This window comes from Trichosurus vulpecula, chromosome 2 (genome assembly GCF_011100635.1).
Source record: "Trichosurus vulpecula isolate mTriVul1 chromosome 2, mTriVul1.pri, whole genome shotgun sequence".
NCBI classification, from domain to species: domain Eukaryota; kingdom Metazoa; phylum Chordata; class Mammalia; order Diprotodontia; family Phalangeridae; genus Trichosurus; species Trichosurus vulpecula.
In genome coordinates this window covers 334,759,861-334,777,792 of record NC_050574.1, presented here as the reverse complement: position 1 = coordinate 334,777,792, position 17,932 = coordinate 334,759,861, and positions in this window count along the sequence as shown.

The window sequence follows — 17,932 nt, the reverse complement described above, 5'->3', positions numbered from 1 at the left end:
ACTTAAAACTATTGAGTGAGTGGGCAGAAAAATAAAAATATGAGACATAGTCCATGTTCTCAGGAAGCTTGTTATTGTTTGTCCTTCATTTCTTTTTTGAGGTAGAAGAGAAGCTAAAGTGTTTATTTTTATTTATAGAAAATTTGTCAACAACCTTCTTTTTCCTACTGTAAGATGTCACAAAGAACAGGAAAAAATATATATTGTAGTCAGTGTTTTTTACAATCTCACAGAGTAAAAGAAAATAATCTTTTCCAGCTATGTTCTGAATTATTTACATACAAGACACACATAGACAGTGTTATGAACTTCTCATCTTTGAACAAGATTCCCCAAACCTCTAATTGTTTTCTCTAGGGACAACATTTAATTACATAATGCCACCATCAAGATATATACCAAAGTAAATTGAGCTTATTCTTAAATTCACTTTCAGAAAAACAATATTTCTTATACTTCAGCTATTGTGGTATTTTTTAGAAATGATGACACCAATATTTTACATTACAGCTTCTTTCTTAAGTTACAGTTTCTATAACAGTCTGATGTGACAAAATTCTTCCAAACAGAAAATGCTTTATCAGCAGGTCAACATGAAGACTAATATCTTAGCCTGTTTCCAAGAAGAACTAGAAAATTCTCAAAGATAAAAAGACATACATATTTTTCCAATTATACAAAGTGTGTGCTAATGAGATAAAAAAAATAAAATGTTCTGCAATGCAGTCCAAAAAGCTGCTATGAAGCTACTGAATGGAAACACCCATTGGGAGCCAGGCTCTTCCTGCAGATCATCAATGTGTTTTCTCTCTAGTAATGCCTATTTTCTCCTGTATCATCTTTTAAATTTTTTTTGTTTTTTTTCTTTTTTTAAGATTAATTAATTTATTTTTGGTTTTCAACATTCATTTCTACAAGATTTTGAGTTACAAATTTTCTCCCCATCTCTCCCCTCCCCTCCAAGATGGCATGTATTCTGATTGCCCCTTTACCCAGTCTGCCCTCCCTTCTATTACCCCATCCCCCCCATCCCCTTCCCCCTTGCTTTCTTGTAGGACAAGATAGATTTCTATACCCCATTGTCCGTATATCTTATTTCCCAGTTGCGTATAAAAACTATTTTTAACATTTGTTTTTAGAACTTTGAGTTCTAAATTCTCTCCTTTCTTACCCCCTCAGCCACCCTCCTTGAGAAGGCAAGTAATTCCATACAGGTCATACATGTATTGTTATGCAAAACACTTCCATAATAGTCATGTTGTGAAAACCTAACTATATTTCCCTCCATCTTATCCTGTCCCCCTTTATTTAGTTTTCTCTTTTGACCCTGTCCCTTTTCAGAAGTGTTTGCTTCTGACTACCCCTTCCCCCAATCTGTCCTCCCTTCTATCATTCCCCCTCTTCTTATCCCCTTCCCCCCCCTACTTTCCTGTAGGGTAAGATACCCAATTGAGTGTGTATGTTATTCCCTCCTTAAGCCAAATCAGATGAGAGTAAGGTTCACTCATTCCTTTTTACCTCCCCCCTCTTTCCTTCCACAATAACAGCTATTTCTTGCCATTTTTTATGTCAGATAATTTACCTCATTTTATCACTTCCTTTCTCCTCTCCATATATTCCTCTCTCATCCCTTAATTTTATTTTTTTGGACATCATCCCTTTGCATTCAACTCACCCAGTGCCTTCTGTGTACACACACACACACACACACACACACACACACACACACACACACACACATATATATATGTATATTCCCTTCAACTACCCTGATACTGAGAAAGGTCTCATGAGTTACCAATATCATCTTTCCATGTGGGAATATGCACAGTTCAACTTTGATAAGTCCCTTATGATTTCTCTTATCTGTTTACCTTTTCATACTTCTCTTGATTCTTGTATTTGAAAATCAAATTTTCTATTCAGCTTTGGTATTTTCCTCAAGAATGCTTGAAAATCCTCTATTTCATTGAAAATCGATTCCCCCCTCCCCCTGAAGTATTACACTTAGTTTTGCTGGGTAGATGATTCTTGGTTTTAATCCTAGTTCCTTTGACCTCTGGAATATTATAGTCCAATCCCTTTGATCCCTTAATGTAGAAGTGCAAGATCTTGTGTTATCCTGATTGTGCTTCCACAATACTCAAATTGTTTCTTTCTAGTTGCTTGCAATATTTTCTCCTTGACCTGGGAACTCCAGAATTTGGCTACAATATTCCTAGGAATTTTTCTTTGGGGTTCTTTTTTAAGAGGTGATTGGTAGATTCTTTCAATTTCACTTTTTCTCTCTGGTTCTAGAATATCAGGGCAGTTTTTTTTTGTTAATTTCTTGAAAGATGAAGTCTAGGCTCCTTTTTTGATCATGGCTTTCAGGTAGTCCAATAATCTTTAAATTATCTCTCCTGGATCTATTCTCCAGGTCAGTGGTTTTTCCAATGAGATATTCGACATTGTCTTCCATTTTTTCATTCCTTTGGTTCTGTTTTATGATATCTTGATTTCTCATAAAGTCACTAGCTTCCACTTTCTCCAATCTGATTTTTAAGGTGGTATTTTCTTCAGTGGTCTTTGGCTAATTCTGCTTTTCAAGGCATTCTTCTCCTCATTGGCTTTTTGGAGCTCTTTTGATATTTGGGTTAGTCTATTTTTAAGGTGTTATTTTCTTCAGTATTTTTTTGGTTCTCCTTTAGCAAGTCATTGACTTGTTTCTCATGGTTTTCTTGCATCACTCTCATTTCTCTTCCCCATTTTTCCTCTACTTCTCTAACTTGCTTTTCCAAATCCTTTTTGAGCTCTTCCATGGCCTGAGACCAATTCATATTTTTCTTGGAGGCTTTTGTTGTAGGCTCTTTGACTTTGTTGACTTCTTCTGGCTGTATGTTTTGATTTTCTTTGTCACCAAATAAAGATTCTAAAGTCTGAGTCTGAGTCTAAGTCTGCATCCCTTTTTACTTCATGTTCATATTCCCAGCCAACTACTTGACCTTTGAGCTTTTTGTCAGGGTGTGACTGCTTGCAGAGTAGAGAGTGCTTTGTCCCAAGCTTTAGGGGTTGCACTGCTGTTTTCAAAGCTACTTCTACTCCATTGTCACTGCAGTGACTGCAGTGCTCCTCCCCCTCCCCCCCAAGAGCTACCAACCAGGATTGTGATCCAGATCCAAGCAGGGCACAGCAAGAGAACCTACCTCTGCACCAGCAAAGCACTCCTTACACTCCCAATCTGACCCACCACTTGATTCTTCCCACTGTGTGAGTCAGGAACTTTGGAAGTAGCTGATCCTGGAGCTCTGGAAGCAGCCGCAGGAGCTTCTTGCTGCTGCTCTTGCCACCACTGTGCCACCTCTGCCACCCCCAGGGCTGGGGCCAGACTGCTTTCACCCCTATCCAGAAGTTTTCCCACTAACCTGTACAGTGATCTTTGGCATTTGTGGGTTGAGAAGTGTGGTAACTGCCACAGCTCAATGATTCATGGCCTTAAGGCCTGCTCCGGCCGACTCCTGGTCTGGTCTGTCCTAGCTCGGCCCCAGCTGGGCTCCACTCCACTCCCAGCAACTGTGCAATAGACCAATCCCAGTGAACATTCAGGTTGTCCTGGGCTGGAGAACTGCTTCCCTCTGCTATTTCATGGGTTCTGCAGCTCTAAATTTGTTCAGAGTCATTTTTTACAGGTGTTTGGAGGGATTTGGGGGAGATCTTAAGCAAGACTGCTTTCCAGCCTCCATCTTGGCTCGGCCTCCGCATTAAGACATTTTTAAAATGCATAGAACAGATGGAAGTTCAGAAGAAAACAATAATGTGCAAAAAATGAAGCCATGTATAAAAGTTATTATGCAAATTTTTAAAAGTATTGCAAAGTGGAGATTCTTTTTTTCATATGTGTGTGTGTTCCTTGTTTTTCACAAGAATAAAACCCAAATCTAAGATAGCTTTAGAAAGTAATTTATTAAGATGTTTATTAAAGGACAATGAGCCAGAAAAGAGGTGTGGCTCCCTCCCAGACTCTAGAAGGTTTATATTATATACAATTTAGACAAGGGTAGATGTACACCAACCACAGGTATGCAGTTAGGCAATTTTGGTGAGAGGGTAACTGGAAAGCACGGTAGATTGAGATGGCTATCAGTAAATGTAAGCATTTAGTAACATTTTGGTGAAGCCAGAAAACAAAGAGAATGCAAAACGTAAGTTTGCATGGACCCAGAACAAGGCCTGTGTGAGGGGAAGCCAAAACAAGAATGTTTTGAGTAGAGCTAGGACCTAGGGAAACCCTAAATTCCTTGTAGCAATCACTGGCATTCCTGGAGGTCCACATTTGGGGTTGAAATAATCTCTAGTCATGCAACATTAGGTTCAAATAGTATTAATTAATGATATATATATCAATCCATTCTCTTTTAGTGTTCTCTGTGTGTGTGTAAATGTTCTTTTTTGGTGTTTAGCTTCAGAAGAACAAAATTTGATTTAAAAGCAAACAAAGATCTCAGAGGAAATAATTTTTTTAAAGGGAAGTGAGGAGGCCTAGCAGATTTCAACCTATACTACAAATAACAATGTTATCATGATTTGGCATAGGTTAAATATAGAGAGATCAACCAGTAAAACAAATTCGGCAAACTGAAAATAGAAGCGAGAGAACATAGGAGACTCTAGCTGCACAATTCCATAAAAACTGCTGGGAACACTAGAAAGCAAACTGGAAGAAATTAGGCTTAGACCAGCATCTCATACCATATAGCAACATAAGCACCAAAAGAATATATGACAGCTCTCAAAGGTCACAACATTTAGAAAAAAAAAAGCCTATGGATAGAGGACTGATCCTGGTGTCAGGAGGAGCTGAGTTCTAATGGGGCCTCAGCCACTTGCTATCTGAGAAACCCCTGACTGTCTCCCAAAACAAAACAAAACAAAACAAAAAACCTAGAGAAGCAGGTTTATTTGGCTCTATGAATAGAGAAAAGTTTGTGACCAAAGTCTAATGAAGATCACAGAATTAAATAGAGATATTAATTATATAAAATTGAAAAGTTTTACACACACACACACACACACACACACACACACACACACACACCATTGCAGCTAACATTATAAGGGGAATAGTTAACTGGGAAAATAAAAAATCCTTTGCAGCAAGATTCTCTGACAAAGGTTTCATTTCCAAGACATAAAGAACAGATTCAATTTTTTATAAGAATAACAGTCATCTGTAGATGGTAAATGATGAAAGTACATGAACAGATAATTCTCAAGGGAAAAAAATCTAAGCTATCAAGAGCCATATGAAAAAAATTACCAAAAATCCCTAATAATTAGAGAAATAAAAAATAAAGCAAATATAATGTTCCACCTCACATCTAATAGATTGAGAAATGTTGGCAGATTATAGGAAAATGCCTCATGTGGGCAAGGCTATGGGAAAACAGGAAGATTAATGCATTGTTGGTTTAGCTATTCTGGAAAACAATTTGGAACTATGACCTCAAATTTTTGCATTTTTATTCAAATGTACCCTTTGACTGTTTATCAATTGAAGAATGTCTGTTAGCCTATCCTGTTCAGTGAGAATTTCTAGCCACTATACCCTAGCTGTCAGAAAGTGGGAAGGCTTGAGTATCTCTGAAGAGATAATACCAGAACTTAGAAGCAGAGAGAAATACCCGTTAGAGACTACTTGCTAAGCAGCCCCAGTACATCACTCAGTTAAAACTCAGAGATGACTGGAGCAATGGGAACATCAGGGGTGAAATAGGACTACCAGAGGAACCATAAGACCAGTAGAGTAGTACACCAGCAAAAGTCACCAGGACAGCAGTTAGCCCAGAACAGCTTAAGATTATAGAAGCAGCCATTAACACAAGCTGAGTATGGACTGGTGTGGTCCAAGTAGAGCACCCAGCAGGCAGCAGACCTAGAAAGAGCACCATGGTGACAAGTCTTCAGCCATCTTGCAGTGTCAAAGATGTGAGTCACTCTTTCTACATGAGGAAGCAAATTTACAAACCACAGTTTTGTTTCCCTAGAAAAACTAAGAAATGCTATTTCTCTAGCCTAAATTTTTCTCTCATACTTTTCCCTTTAGGAAAAGAGGAAAAACAAAAGCATAGACTTTCTTTTAAAATGGAGGAAGGGTGTAAGTGGAAGAGTTTGTGGTCAAACAAGAAATAGAAAGTTTTAGGGAAGGTATAATGGTCAATTTTGATTACATTAACTTGAAAAGTTTCTACACAAACAGAGATAATGCAAACAAGATTAGGAAGGAAGCAGAAAACTGGGAAAGAATTTTTACAACTACTGTCTCTTATAAAGGCCTCATTTTGAAAATATGTAGAGAACTGACTTAAATTTATAAGAACACAAGTCATTCCCCAATTCATACATGGTTAAAGGATATGAAAGACAGTAATTCTAATCAACACAATTACCTATCACAATTCCAAAAGACTCATTATGAAAAATGGTATACATTTCCAGATAGAGAATCAGTAGATGGAGAGTGCAGATGAAGTATCTCTCTCTGTGTTATCTCTCTGGCTGTATCCCTGTTTCTCTCTTTCCTAATGTGGAAACTTCTTTTGCATGATTATATATATTTGTAATGGATTTTATTTTTCTTTCCTTTTCAATGTGTGGGGGTGGGGAAAGGACAACATTTTGAACTAAAAAAAAAGAATAAAAAAGTATGTATTTTCTAAAAACGAAGTAAGGGATATAATCAAACTTAACTCTTGTCTAGATAAAGTCGGAGCCTTCCCATTCACCTGAAGTGATTAGTGGCACGATCTATAGTGTTTTCTCTTTCAAAACTCAAGGTTTAAGATAATGCTTTATTTGGTTTCGTGGCTGGTGTTCCCTCAAAGACCTGGACTTGGGCATTTGCAGGAAATTGGTACTCAGGAAACTGGTAGAAACAAGAACTTTATTCTTACAGGGCACAGCAAGCAGGCAAAAAAAAGCTTACATACACATCATATGGTAATATAAAGAGGTTCATCTTTATGGATGCAAGAGACTCATCCCATGAAAAGGGGAGGGAGACATATTATGGAGAAAACATGCTCAAAGTTTGGGTTCAGGTGAATGAAGTTATACCCTAAAAATAGGCCTAGTGGAAAACAGGCAATCAGTGCCAGATGAGGGAAGGGACATTCCTAATCAGATTGAGATGTTGCGGAGGGGTTCACCAGGTCACATCAATAACTGGCTTGGATGAGACTTGGGTAAGGAGAGTTTCTTTATTAGGACTAGAAATTAGGAAAGAGTTTGATTTGACTATATGAGGCAGTGGAAGAGAAATGACATAAAGACTGCTGCAGTAAGTCAGAAGTTTTATCTAATAAATAGAAGCTTCAAGCATTAACTCCTCGAACCAGGGTTAACATGGGTTAGAACAGCGGAAAAGTCCATCCTTGTCTGTCTTTGCTTGTGTGTTTTATAGGCTTTGTGACCACTTAGCCTAAGTGACTTCATATTGGAATCCTATCACTATAACTGTAACACCAAACAACATAAAGACAACAGTATCACAGACATTGATCACCAGAAGGAACTCTTAAAAGGAAGTGATCCAGGAGGAAGAGTGGTGACTGTATTTCAATGCCACCATATTTTAACATGTTATGATTCTTTTCTGGTTCCAGATTCCTATAAATATGTCCTCAAATCACCTTGGGGCAGAGTTATATCAGGGGGAATGAGGTACTATTTAAATATACGTATATACACACGTATGTTTGTATGTATGTGTACATACACGCACAAATTTTATTTTAAGCATTCTTTTCTTTTTAAATTTTGAGTTCCAGATTCTCTCTCACCCTTCCATCCCTTCTCCACCTATTGAGAAGACAAACAATATGATATCAACTATACAGTACATGTGAAAGCTTGAAAACCATATTTCCACATTAGTCATATTATAAAACAAACCAAAAAAAGCAAGAAAATAAATTATACTTTAATTTGCACTCAGAGTTCTTCAGTTCTTTCTCTGAAGGTAGAGAAAGTAGCCCAGACCTCCACCTGCTTTGGCACTGCTCAGGGCCAAGGGGAACCCTTCAGTAGCCAGACCTCCATGTGCTTCAATATAGCCCTGGAGAAATGTATAAAAACCCCACCAGGTCTCAGCACATTCCAGACATTACCACCAGGACCCCACCTCAGCACCATGTAAGCTGCCAGACCTCTATGGCCTCCAATAGTACCAGCCACTTCCTCAAACCAGCACCAGACATGAAGGTCCCCCCTGAGCCCCATGCAACATCAGTGCAGCACCAGGTAAACAGCTATTGCCTGTAGCCACTGGAAAAAGAAGTCTGAGACAGAGCCCCTTCCACCCTGGGAGCAGAGATCAAATTCAAAAGAAAGGGAAAAGGGGAAACAAAAAGATGAACAAAAAATGACAACAGTAAGATGGCGGCTGGAAAGCAGGGACTAGCATGAGCTCCCTGCCAAGTCCCTCCAAAACCCTATAAAAAAATGGCTCTGAACCAATTGTAGAACTGCAGAACACACAAAATAGCAGAGGGAAGTAGGGCTCCAGCCTAGGACAGCCTGGATGTTTGCTGGGTGAGATCTTTCGCCCACGGAGCTGGGAGCAGAGCAGAGCAGAGCCCAGCGTGGGCTGCACAGACCAACCAGACCAGGAGCCAGGCGGAGCAGGCCCTAGGGCCCTGAATCAGTGAGGTGTGGCAGTTTCCAGACTTCTCAACCCACAAACACCAAAGACAACAGAATAGAATTTCAGAACCCACAAAATAGTGAAGTGAAGCAGGGCTCTAGCCCAGGACAGCCTGGATGGTCTCTGGGTAAAGTCTATCCTGAACGGAGCTGGGAGCAGAGCGGAGCAGAGCCCAGCGTGGGTGGCCGAACCAACCAGATCAGGAGCGGGGAGGGGGGAGGTGCATGCCCTAGGGCCCTGAATCAGTGAGCTGCAGCAGTTACCAGACTTCTCAACCCACAAACACCAAAGACAACAGAGAAGGTTAGTGGGAAAAGCTGCTGGGGACAGCCACTGACCTGGGGGCAGCGGAGGTGGGGCAGCTACAGAACTATAGCTGCAGTTGCTTCTGGCCCCAGGCCCACCTGGTGGGAGGAATTAAGTGGCGGATCAGAGCAAGAGTACAGAGTCTGCTGAAGATCTAAGTCCAGTCTGGCTTGGGGTTCTTGGGGAAGAAGGAGTGCTGGTGTGGCAGAGTTGGCTGTAATAGCCCTGAAATCAACAGTGCTTGCCCCCAAGCTTGGAACATAGAACTCTTTACTCTACAAGCAGTCATAAACCCCCGAAAAACTCAAGGTCAAGAAAGTTGGCTGGGAACATGGCCAGGCAGTGAAAACACACCCAGATTGAGTCTCAGACTTTGGAATCTTTCTTTGGTGACAAAGAAGACCAAAACATACAGCCAGAAGAAGTCAACAAAGTCAAAGAGCCTCCAAGAAAAACATGAACTGGTCTCAGGCCATGGAAGAGCTCAAAAAGGATTTGGAAAAGCAAGTTAGAGAAGTAGAGGAAAAATTGGGAAGAGAAATGAGAAGGATGCAAGAAAACCATGAAAAACAAGTCAATGACTTGCTAAAGGAGAACCAAAAAAAATACAGAAAAATACACCAAAGAAAACAGCGCGTTAAAAAATAGACTAACTCAAATGGCAAAAGAGCTCCAAAAAGCCAATGAGGAGAAGAATGCCTTGAAAGGCAGAATTAGCCAAATGGAAAAGGAGGTCCAAAAGACCACTGAAGAAAATACTACTTTAAAAATTAGATTGGAGCAAGTGGAATCTAGTGACTTTATGAGAAATCAAGATATTATAAAACAGAACCAAAGGAATGAAAAAATGGAAGACAATGTGAAATACCTCATTGGAAAAACCACTGACCTGGAAAATAGATCCAGGAGAGATAATTTAAAAATTATTGGACTAACTGAAAGCCATGATAAAAAAAAAAGAGCCTTGATATCATCTTTCAAGAAATTATCAAGGAGAACTGCCCTGATATTCTAGAGCCACAGGGCAAAATAGAAATTGAAAGAATCCACCTATCCCTCCTCAAATAGATCCCAAAAAGAAATCTCCGAGGAATACTGTCACCAAATACCAGAGCTCCCAGATCAAGGAGAAAATTCTTCTGGCAGCCAGAAAGAAACAATTTGGGTATTGTGGAAACACAATCAGAATAACCCAAGATTTAGCAGCTTCTACATTAAGAGATTGATGGGCTTGGAATATGATATTCTGGAGGTCAATGGAGCTAGGATTAAAACCAAGAATCACCTACCCAGCAAAACTGAGTATCATGCTCCAAGGCAAAATATGGATTTTCAATAAAATAGAGGACTTTCAAGCTTTCTCAGTGAAAAGACCAGAGCTGAATAGAAAATTTGACTTTCAAACACAAGAATCAAGAGAAGCATGAAAAGGTAATTAAGAAAAAGAACAAAAAAAAGAATTGCAAGGGACTTACTAAAGTTGAATTGTTTTGTTTACATTCCTACATGGAAAGATGATGTGTATGATTCATGAGACCTCGGTATTAGGGTAGCTGAAGGGAATATGCATATATGTGTGTGTGTGTGTGTGTGTGTGTGTGTGTGTATGTATGTATATGTGTGTGTATGTATGTATATGTATGGGTATATTGTATATGTATGGGTATATATATACATACATACACACACACACACACACACACACACACACACACACACACACATATATATATATATATATATATATAGAGAGAGAGAGAGAGAGAGAGAGAGAGAGAGAGGGCACAGGGTGAGTTGAAGATGAAGGTATGATATCTGAAAGAAAGAAAATCAAATTAAGGGATGAGAGAGGAATATATTGACAGAGGGAGAAAGGGAGAGATAGAATGGGGTAAATTATCTTGCACAAAAGTGGCAAGAAAAAACAGTTCCGTAGGAAGAGAAGACAAGGCAGGTGAGGGGGAATGAGTGAATCTTGCTCTCATCAGATTTGACCTGAGGAGGGAATACCATACACACTCAATTGGGTATCTTACCCCACAGGAAAGTACGAGGAAGAAGATAAAAAAGGGGGGATGATAGAAGGGAAGGCAGATGGGGGAGGAGGTAATCAAAAACAAACACTTTCGAAAAGGGACAGGGTCAAGGGAGAAAATTGGATAAAGGGGGATAGATTAGGAAGGAGCAAAACATAGTTAGTCTTTCACAACATGAGTATTGTGGAAGGGTTTTACATAATGATACACATGTGGCCTATGTTGAATTGCTTGACTTCTTAGGGAGGGTGGGTGGGGAGGGAAAGAGGGGAGAGAATTTGGAACTCAAAGTTTTAAAAACAGACGTTCAAAAACAACAACAAAAAAGTTTTTGCATGCAACTAGGAAATAAGATACGCAGGCAATGGGGCATAGAAATTTATCTTGCCCTACAAGAGAAGAAGGGAAAGGAGGATGGGAAGGGAGTGGGGTGACAGATGGGAGGGCTGACTGGGGAACAGGGCAACCAGAATATACCATCTTGGAGTGGGTGGGGAGGGTAGAAATGGGGAGAAAATTTGTAATTCAAACTCTTGTGAAAATCAATGCTGAAAACTAAACATACTAAACAAATTAAATTTAAATGCAAAAAAAACGACAACAAAATAATCTGACCATAAAAAATTATTATGGGAACAGGAAAGACCAAGATGCAAACTCAGAAGGGGACAACAATGTCAAAACACCTATAGGCAAAATCCCAAAGTAAAATAGGAAGTGGTCTCAAGCCCAGAAAGAACTTAAGGAAGACCTCAAAAAGGAGCTTAAAATCAGATGAGAGAGGTAGAAGAAAAATTGGGAAAAGAAATGAGAATGATGCAAGAGAACTGTGGAAAAAGAATCCATATCTTGGAAACTGCTTAAAAAGTAGAATTGGCCAAATGGAAGAGGAGATACAAAAATCCACTGAAGAAAACAATTCCTTAAAGAATATAATTGGCCAAATGGAAAAAAAGTAGAAAAGCTAATTGAGGAAAATAATACCTTACAAGTGAGAATTGGGCAAGTAGAAGCTCAAGACTCTATGAGACAACAAGAATCAAAACAAAAACAAAAGAATAGAAAAATGGAAGGAAATGTAAAGTACTTCATGTGAAAAACAACTGACCTGAAAAATAGAATCCAGGAGAGACAATATCAGAATTGTTGGACTACCTGAAATTCATAATCAAAAAGAGAAAACTGGAAAACAATGGGACACAAACTAGGTATAGATCAAAACACCTCACATCTTATACCAAGATGAGGTCAAAATAGGTGTATAATTTAGACATAAAGGGTGACAGTGTAAGCAAATTAGAAGAGTAAGGAGTAGTCTACCTGTCAGATCTACGGAGAAGTGAAGGATTCATGACCAAACAAGAGGGAGATGACATCACAAAATGTAAAATAGATAATTTTCATCACGTTAAAATAAAATGCTTTTGTACAAATGAAACCAGTGCAACCAAGATTAGAAGGAAAGAAGAAAGCTGGGAAACAATTTTTACACCAAGGGTCTCTGATAAAGACTTCATTTCTCAAATATATAGAGAACTGTGTCAAATATATAAGAATACAAGTCATTCCACAACTGATAAATAGTCAAAGGCTATGAACAGGCAATTTTCAGATGAAGAAATCAAAGCTCTCTATAGGCATATGAAGAAATGCTCTAAATCACATTTAATTAGAGAAATGCAAATTAAAACAACTCTGAGATATCACTTCACACCTATCAGATTGGCTAATATAACAAAAAGGAAAAATGATAAATGTTGGAGAGGATGTGGAAAAATTGAGACACTGATGCACTGTTGGTGGAGTAGTGAACTGATCCAACCATTCTGGAGAGCAATTTGGAACTATGCCCAAAGGACAATCTAACTGTGTGTACCCTTTGATCCAACAATATGCCTACTAGGTCTGTATTGCAAAGAGATCATAAGAAGGGGAAAGGACTTATGTGTGCAAAAATATTTCTAGCAGCTCTATTCATGGTAGCAAAATTTTTGAAATAGAAGGGATGTCCATCAATTGGGGAGTGGCTGAACAAGCTGTGGTATATGAATGCAATGGAATACTAATGTGCAATAAGAAATGATGAACAGGTAGATTTCAGAAAATCCTGGAACGACTTGTAGGAACTGATGCAAAGTGAAAGGAGCAGAAGCATGAAAACATTGTACATAGTATCAGCAACATTGTGTGGTGATTGACTATGAATGATTCACCTCTTCTCAGCAAGGCAATGATCCAAGACAAGTACAAAGGACTCACCAAGGAAAATGCTTTCTACATCTAGATAAAGAAGTGATGGACTCTGAATGCAGATCAAAGTATAGTTTTTTCACTTGTTCATTCTTTCTTGAGTTTTTTCCCCTTTTCATCTGTTTCTACTTTCACAACTGTGACTAATATGGAATTTTTTTACATGGTAGCACAGGTATAAACTATATCAAACTACCTACCATTTTGAGAAGAGGAAGGGGACAGAGAGAAGGAGAAAAATTTGGAACTCAAACTCTTGTAAAAATGAATGCTAAAAATTTCCTTGACATGAAACAGAGAGAAAAATACAATACTATTAAAAAGAAATAAAAGCAAAAAAATAAAAAAAACAACAATACTATTAAAAATACAATACTATTACAAAGAAATAAAAGCAAAAAAAAATAAAACAACAACAACAACAAAACAAAAAACGAGAGAAAAATACAATACTATTAAAAAGAAATAAAAGCAAAAAAATAAAAAAACAACAACAGGGAACTGGATGGTCAAGGGGAATGAAGGTTGGTATGGTAAAAGAAGTCCCTGGTCAGTGTTTTTACTCTCTTTCGCCACCTCCATCAAAGGTCTTAAGAGTGACTGGGGATAGAAATACAATAAATGAAAACAATCCCTATTTGAGAAACAAGATACCAGTTTGATCATTACACAGTTTTTACTTTATTAGAAGCATCTGACATAATCATTAAATCATGTCCTCCCTAACATAAGCATAAAGCCTGATGCAAATGAATTAATTACTTAGAGAAGAACCAACTAAAGATCATTAGCCTTCTGCCCTGGTGTGATAGGGTGTTGCATTATCACCAATAATCTCTTTGTAACTGGGAAAGGAACCCCTCTGTATCATAGGTTCTCTTTCATTCTCTGAGCAATGCCACAGGATCCAGGATTTGAGCTCATAATGAATATTTCTGCATAGGTTTTGCAACAAATAGAAAAGGTGGGCTCATTCACAGAGGAATGGGCATGTTATCCATTACTCTACAACTATACTTTTCAGGGAGTACCCAGAATAATGGCAAATTGAGTGGAAAATTTTATGGAGGTTAAAAGTCAGAAAATATTTGGGTATGAATGTGGTCTCACTAAGGCTAGATAGAGCAATTTCCACAAAGTGCACACCAAAAGATGATCTAAGAATGCAGAGAATCAGCACAGTGCACAAGCCAATGCCAGTTGCCTATTAATCTGGAAACTCTGATTCCCAGGTCAATGAGCCTGCCCATAGTCAGTCAGTCAAAAAGTATTTGTTAAGTGCCTACTATGTGCTAGGCATTGTGCTAAGTGCTGGGGATACAAAAGAAGGCAAAAAGATGGTCTCTGCTCTCAAATAGCTCATAATATGATGAGGAAGACAATATACAAACACTATGTACAAACAAGCTACATACAGGATAAATTGGAGGTAATCCACAGAAGAAAGTCACTAGTATTAAGGAGATTGGGGAAAGGTTTCATGTAGAAAGGGGGGTAGGACTTGAAAGAAGTTAGGGAAGCCTGTAGGTGGAAATGAGAATGGAAAGGATTACAGGCATAGGGATATAGCCAGTCAAAATGCACAATTAAGAGAGGAGATTTTGTGCAAGGAACATCGAGGACATGTTGAAGGAGAAACCCAAGGGTTCAGGAACCCCAAAACTAGTTTCCAGGGCCAGGTAACCTGGAATGAATTCACAGACTCAAACATTCTTAAGTCAAGGTGGCAAAGATTTATTACACTTTACAGTGGGCAAGAGTTCTTAGGGAACCTGCAACCTTAGAGGGGTGCAAGTAAAATTTTTATAAGAGATTTTGGGGTGGAACATGCCAAATATATTAATTAGTTGTTTTGGGGTGGGATTAGGGAGTGGTTAAGGGTCATCAGTTCTTAAAGGAACATGCACTTTTTGTATGTACTGGGCAGGTACTTTACCCATAGTTCACTGGGAAATAGCCCAAGGTAGGGCTAGATGGAGGTGTGGTTTTAGCCCTGAAACATCGCTAAGTCAACTAACAATCAGGGCTGACTGGAAATATCCAAGCTGCTTCCATCAATGTCTTATTAGGCAAGATAAATGTAAGGGAGTATACATATGTCTAGGTTTAGCATGCACATGAGAGGCCAATGAATAGTAAGTATCTCTATGACCCAACACATAGCCAGTTCAGCATGTATACAGGGAGTCCAAACTAATAAATTATATAAGTACAGTTGGCCACAGTATCAGGAAGAGAGATAAGTGTTTTGCTAGGGTATGCTGCCCTTGAACTGGAGAGAAACTGCCTGAGATAGTATTTTGAGGCTAGGGAGAGATGTGATTTTAGAACTGGATGGGGTTTTGGAATTGGGGTCCAGGCACAGGCACCTAGGCAGGGGCTAAGGAGAAATGTGATGTTAGAATTAGGGTCCAAGCACAAGCACCCAAGCACTCCATCAGACATAGTGGGTGAATTAAGTGAGGGCCAAACAGAGGCCTTTACATTTGTTCCTGAATGTGATTGGAAGTCACTGGACTTTATTGAAGAGAGAAATCTCTTTCCCCACTCTTCAATCTACATTAAATTTGCCAGACCCTGAAGGATGGATAGTTTCTTTCTGAAGTGGACTCATATAAGTATTTGGAGACCATAATTTTCTTCAAGATGTCTTCGAATCTTTTTAATGTTCCCAGCTACCATTCCAGTTAGAAAGGAGTAAGGTCTGGTGAGTTTTGAGGCCACCAACAACTTACCACAAATAATGTTAATTCACCTGAAGGGCATTCATCACCTTGTGCAAATGGAAGATTCCTTAACTCCAGCATCCCTGGTGATAGCAAAATGGAGAGAGGCAGGAGAAAACCAAGAGATACACTTTGGGTTCTCACTAGAGCAACTTTTACATTCCTACCAGGTTCTCAGTTTGTTTAATAAAAAATAAAATCTCCAAGAAATTGAACAGATTAGCAGATAACACCTCATCCCACTCACCCCTAAACGAACTAATTTTTTTCTTTTTTCCTTTTAAATTTATTTATTTTTAGTTTTCAACATTCAGTTCCACAAGTTTTTGAGTTCTAAATTTTCCTCCCTCCTTCTCCTCCCCCCTCCCCACTCAAGATGGCATGTAATCTGATATAGGTTATACATATACCTTCATATTAAACATATTTTCACAATAGACAAGTTGTAAAGAAAAATTATAGCCAATGGAATGAACCACGAGAAAGAAGAAAGAAAACAAAACAACAACATAAAAATAGAGAACAAATAGTTTGCTTCAATGTGCATTCGGACTCCATAATTCTTTCTCTGGATGTGAATAGCTTTTTCCATCACGAGTCTTTTGGAGTTGTCTTAGAACCTTGCATTGCTGAGAAGAGCTGAATCTATCAAAGTTAGTCATCACAGACACAATATGACTGTAATTGTATACAGTGTTCTTCTGGTTCTGCTCCCCTTGCTCAGCATCAGTTCATATATGTCTTTCCAGGTTATTGTGAATTCCATCTGCTCCTCATTTCTTATAGCACAACAGTATTCCATTACATTCATATACCACAATTTTTTAGCCATTCCACAATTGATGGGCATGCCCTTGATTTCCACTTCTTTGCCACCACAAAAGATGCTATAAATATTTTTGCATATATGGGTCCTTTTCCCATTTGTATGATCTCTTTGGGATACAGCCCTGGACATGGTATTGCTGGGTCAAAGGGTATGCACATTGTTATAGCCCTTTGGGCATAGCTCCAAATAGCTCTCCAAAATGGCAGGATCTATTCACAGATCCACCAACAACGCATTAATGCTCCAATTTTCTCACGTCTTCTCCAGGATTTGTAACTTTCATGTTTTGTCATGTTAGTCAATCTGACATGTGAGACGTGGTACCTAAGAGTTGTTTTGATTTGCATTTCTCTAATCAATAGTGATTTAGATCATTTTTTTCATATTCCTACACATATCTTTAATTTCTTCCTTTGAAAACTGACTATTCATATTCTTTGAACATTTATTAATTGAGAAATGATTTGTATTTGTATAAATTTGACTCAGTTCCCTGTGTATTTTAGAAATGAAGCCTTTATCAGAGATAGTAGTTGTAAAAATTCTTTCCCAGTGTTCTGTTTTTCTCCTAATGTTGGTTGCATTGGTTTTGTTTGTACAAAAACTTTTCAATTTAATGTAATCAAAATTATTCATTTTGCATTTCATAATGCTCTCTATCTCTTTTTTGTTCATAAATTCTTCCTTTCTCCATAAATCTGACAGGTTAACTATTCCTTGCTCTCCCAAACTGCTTATAGAATCTGTCTTTATATCTAAATCATAAGGCCACTTTGACTTTATTTTGTATACGATGTAGGATATTGGTCTGTGCTCAGTTTTTGCCATACTGTTTTCCAGTTTTCCCAGCAGTTTTTGTCAAATAGTGAGTTCTTATCCCAGAACCTGGAGTCTTTGGGTTTATCAAACAGTAGGCTACTGTAGTCATTGACTACTGTGTCTTGTGTACCTAACCTTTTCCACTGATCCACCACTCTATTTCTTAGTCAGTACCAAATAGTTTTGATGATTGCTGCTTTGTAATACAGTTTAAAATCTGGTATGGCAAGGCCACCTTCCCTTGCATTTCTTTTCATTAATTCCCTTGATATTCTGGACCTTTTGT